Consider the following 5,628-nt stretch of genomic DNA (forward strand, 5'->3'; position numbering starts at 1 on the left):
GCTGCATTTTAGGGCTAATTTCTCCTAAAACACACATTTTCCTATGCAATTCCCCTAATGTACACTTTTTCTTTTTTCTTGCAAAGCATGTTTCCCTGATGCATTTTTGTGTGGTATTTTCACTAACATTCACTTTGCATTAATGTGTACACCTTTGTGCACAGTACTTGTCTGAAAAAGGACACTGCCCAATTTGGACAAGTGAAATTTCAAAATGTGGCTGTATTTTGGTTTGCATTTTATTTTCAAAGGTATGAATCTGCTGGTATCAAAACATGTATAGGGGATAAACTCTTTCTCAGGCTACTGGGCTGTCCATTGAGGCCCTTTCTCATCTGCCCCTCTATAGAGCTCAGGACAGTATACTTCACCACAAGTCTGCTCACAGGGCCGGCCCTAACATTGGACAGAGCAAGGTGCCCACTGCAGGCAGCTGGTTTTGGATGCTGTGAAAGAGCAGCCAATGGCTAGTTATCTAAGTTGTTGTCGATGCATATTAAGAGAGGCACGCAGAGTGTGCCACAGGTGCCAAAATCTGACCAGCTGTGAACCTTGATGAACACAGAAAGGAGTAAGAAACAAGATTCAGGCTCCACTTTTAAGTATGGAGGTCTGGCTGGAAGAAACATGGACCCTATTGGGCTAGAGCTTCTCCGAGATTTGGTGTCTAATACCAAGGACTACCCAAAAAACCGGCAGAGAGGAATTGAGAGAGAATTAAGAGCCTCGGACGTGAGATCTCCAGGCTGATAGTAGATTGACTGATGGACGTTTGTTGGGGATTGAAACTGGGAAAGGGGGGGTGGAGTTTGGGAATCCAAAGGGTGCATGATTATAACCTGTTTTGCTTTTACTTTGTTCTGTTATTTGTATGAAAATTGGGGAAATCGTGGAAGGGAATTTAGGCCGACTTTAGAAAAAGGTTTTAAGAATAAGCACTGATGCATAAATATTGATGTTTATAAGGCAAAATTGGGTTTTTAAAATGAACTAAATATAAAAAGGTTAAAAATTAGGGATAAGAACTTGTCGAACCAACAATTTGAACTGGAATGCAAGAAGGGGAGGTGTGGGGAAGTCAGGGAAATATGTTATAGAAAATAAGGATTGTGAACTCTATGTGTTTTTAAACTTTTTTGTTTTTTGTTTTTTGATTTTTTTTAATGTATTACAGTGGAAAATTTTAATAAATATCTTTTTTTTAAAAAAAAGCTAAGTCATTTGCTGTTCTGCCTTGGGCAAAGAGGTACGAATTGGCCCAGGAGCTACCCAGTGGACTTTGTGAGGATTTAAATCCAGGCCTCCCTAGTCTGTTACAAGTGAAACACTACACCACATTAGGTGTGCTGTGCACCTCCAGCCCATAGACCATGGGTAGGCTGGATCTGGCCCAATCGCTTTCTAAATCTGGCCCGCGGACGGTCCAGGAATCAGTGTGTTTTTACACAAGTAGAATGTGTGCTTTTATTTAAAATGCATCTCTGGGTTATTTGTGGGGCATAGGAATTCATTCATTTCCCCCAAAAAAATATAGTCTGGCCCCCCACAAGGTCTGAGGGACAGTGGACCGGCCCCCTGCTGAAAAAATTTGCTGACCCCTGCCATAGACATTGTAGAAGAGGACTTCCCTGAATCCCACCCACATCATCTCAGCTAGTCATCCTTCAGCCGCGTTGCAGACCAGAGCACCTCTCCAAGCCTGATGAATTGATTGAGATTCCATTATCATCATCAGTGCTATTTTGCTAGAAAAATAGGCGCCGGAACTCACCACGAACAGCTCCCTTGTTCTCTTAGAATGGCCATGGCGCCAACTGAGAGGTGCTAGAGCTGGAACTGAATTCTGGCAATTTCCAGTTCTGATGATCACTATTCATATCCAATCCTTGAAGCCCAGGGCAGCAAATGCACACGCACAAAAATGAAACACCCCAAACTAGGCCACAGCAGCCGTGGCTGCCACCACAATCTGCATCATTCCATGACTCTGTGACTCTAGAACAGCCACAGGCATTCCTACGCAAGAACTCCCTGCCTCCTTTCCCTATACCAGCCACCCTGGTGGCATGAATCAACCAATTTGCATGTAGGGTTGGCACACAGGCAACCAGGAGTTGGGCGGGTGCTCTGGGAGCATGTTTTAGATCCACACCTGAGTAGGTGTGGAATGCATGACAAATGCAGTTGCTAGCGCAAGAGACTCTTAATCTCAGGGTTATGGGTTTGAGCCCCACGTTTGGGGAAAGGATTCCTGGATTTCAGGGGGTTAGACTAGATGACCCCTGTGGTCCCTTCCGACACTACAATTTGATGCAAGGAACGCTTATGTGGGGGGCGAGGTGGGGCACCAGTTCTACATGCAGCCACTTCCATGTTCATTCCCACTTAGCAGTTGGGAATGTTTCTAGACATTCCTTGACGTAGCCAAAGCTCAGCCCACAGCGCTCAGGGTACAATATGAAAATGAGAATAAGGGAAGTAGGGTTGCCATATTTCAAAAAGTAAAAACCAGGACAGTTGAGCTTTATTTTTTTTAGACAAACCCCCAATGTTGTTTTTTACAAAAATGTAAAAAAAAAAAAACCCAAGATTTTTCAATTGACTTGCCAAAGATGCTGGATAAATTCCCACTGGACATCAATTCCGCCTTTGAAATCCAGGTAATAGCAGCCCTAAGGGAAGGGAGGATGGTGATAGAGAACTACTAGAAATCTGGCTAGACATATAGCTCAGTTGAAAAGGATGAATACTGAATAAAGTGCAACCTGCAACAAAATGGTGCAGAGTGGATAGTTCCTGGTCATTGTGCCAGCCCACCATCCATGCTTTTCTCCATTGGATTCTATTCATTTCCCTCTCCCATCCGTCCATCTCTCTCTCACACACACGCACAACCTCCCACTTCTGTTTTCCCTCCCTCCATAGACTTCTGCAGTTCTGCAAACCCTTGGTGTGTCCCCCTCCATGCTCCAGTCAACCCCCCACCCCCAGTGTAGCTGCAAAGCAACAGCTCTCGTGCAACAGCTCTCACAAAGCAACAGCTCTCGTGCAACAGCTCTCACAAACAAGAGAGAGGGAAGATAGCCACCACCAGACGATAAACTTCAGTCGGCATTTCCTCCAGCTGCTTCTCTGCTTGCTAGAACTTCCCTTTCTTTCAGATACCTCCGGGGCAGAAACACACACAAGACAGCATTGCACAACAAGCGTTATTTCCTTTAGGCTTTTTTTATGCGTTTAATTACAAAAGAACATTCCCACCACTCCCCCAAAGTACATATCAAAAATATAAAATGCCAGCCACTCCTCCGCATCAAGGAAAACGCTTTGGGGCTGTTAATGAACCCTTACCATTTCCGATCCCTGAGTCTCTGATCACAATCTCAAGGAGCAGGATTAAGGAAGGTGGGAATCAACTTTAGGCGTAACTACTGTCTCTCCAAATTTCAAAGCACCCTATTAAGTTGCTGTGGTACACTTCATTTCCTTCTTTGAGCTTTCTGCTCTCTACCAGCCTCACACAGATGCCCAATTATTTTTTGGGGGGGAGGAGATGAATGCTTTTAAAAACAGCTGCTATCAACTCTGAGTTGCCAATCCCCAGTTTATAGTTCGGTGGCAGCACCCTCTCTCAAACTGCTTAGCTGCGTATTCTCCACTTGACTGAAAACTCATCACCCAAATAATGCAAACTGTTGGCTCAGAAAAGCTGGGATTCTGAAACCTGAATAAAAGAAATAATTTTGAATACTTTGACTCGTTTTGCATAAACATTCCATTTCTGCTAAATGTGGAGAAAGGAGTCACGGTGACAGTTGAGATTGTGCAAGGCAGCCAGCATCCTCACATTTTCTAGAATAGTCCTCGTAGGCTTAGGGCATAGAACTTTGATTTTTTAAAAAATCACTGTGATTGTAAGGGTGCAGAATGAGCTCACAGGACTCTCAGCTGTAGAGCAAACCTAGCTTCACAACTGAAGTGACAAATGTGCATACCGGCCAATCAAAATTCTGGATGAATTACCGTATTTTTTGCTCTATAAGACTCACTTTTTCCCTCCTAAAAAGTAAGGGGAAATGTGTGCGTCTTATGGAGCGAATGCAGGCTGCGCAGCTATCCCAGAAGCCAGAACAGCAAGAGGGATTGCTGCTTTCACTGCGCAGCAATCCCTCTTGCTGTTCTGGCTTCTGAGATTCAGAATATTTTTTTTCTTATTTCCTCCTCCAAAAACTAGATGTGTCTTGTGGTCTGGTGTGTCTTATAGAGTGAAAAATACGGTATATCAGGCCTGTCTGTCTCCTATGCCACCACTTCAGACAGCTTACCTACTTTATTATAAAAAGGTACTGAATTGATTTTTATTAAGTCAACACCTTCTTGTTTTTGTTTTTTAAAAAAGTTAATGTGCAAAACTGCTCTGAGGATGCAAGAGGTTCCTGGCTGCGTCACAAGCACTAGCCAATCAGCACTGTGCACAGCCAGTTCCTGCTGCAAGCTCACAGAATACTTCCCTCCGCTTCCCACTCACCTGGTCAACTCTGGAGAGGAATACACATCCCTTTTGAGTGAAGGTAGGAAGGCCATTTCCAAAGCAGCCCATTGCTCTGAAAACATTATGTGCCTCTTCACCTATTACAATAACCCTTGTAAGGGAGGACTAGGGACTACTGTTAGCACCAGTGACACATCTTATGGCTTTTTCTCCCAACTGGAAACGATTTCCCTCCCCATGGACCAACTTGGAAGCATATATATATTAAAGGTGGGAGGACAACAGCGGTACGGTTCCTTTCCCCTTCCACACACATCAGCAGCTTCTTCAGCAAGGGCACAATTATAAAATAATTCCAGAACAAGGAAACTGGCAACCATCGAGGAAAAAATTCGTCACGGCTGTTCTTCAGAAGGATCACTGCACCACAGGAGATGAGGGGGTGGAGAGGGTGGTACATGAGGGGTCTCCATATGTTGCTGTTCAACTCCAACATCCATCACCCTGGACCACAGGTCATGTTGGTTGGGGCTGGTGGGAGAACATCTGGAGAGCCATGGGCTTCTCATACCCACAGAATGGCCTACCAAAGAGCCCCCCCAGAGCATTCGACAAGGAATACCTGCAAGCAAACAACAGAGCCTGGGGAATGTACTGGCATGGATAGGGAACTTGGGGCCGTTCAGATGTTGTCAGGACTCAGCTGCTGTCTGTCTTGGCCAACACGGCCAACGGTCAGGGTTGATGGGAGCTGGAGTCCAGCAACATCTGGAGAAGATTCCCCAGCCCTGATATAATGACACATTCCAGGCTTAGCACTCCTTGACAATGCCCTGAAGCAACTGAACAAATGCAGGAGAATTTACACGACGCTTCCCTGCCACTGGAAGGCAAGATCAGGAATCAGGGGCATTCTGCCTTTCGAGAGCAACTTTCCTTGCACTCCTACTCCTCTAGCCAAGGAACCTTTTGATAAGGTTCTGCAGGCAGGGCCGGCCCACCCATGAGGCAAGGGGATGCAACCACCTCAGGGTACACAAGGGCAGCAGATCTGGCCTCCAAGGAATGCATTGCCTGCTACTCCTTGTAGGCTGGATCTATAGCTTCCTCAGTTCCTCTTGTTTCTGCCTATAGGA

Source organism: Podarcis muralis, chromosome 13 (genome assembly GCF_964188315.1).
Source record: "Podarcis muralis chromosome 13, rPodMur119.hap1.1, whole genome shotgun sequence".
Taxonomy (NCBI): Eukaryota; Metazoa; Chordata; class Lepidosauria; order Squamata; family Lacertidae; genus Podarcis; species Podarcis muralis.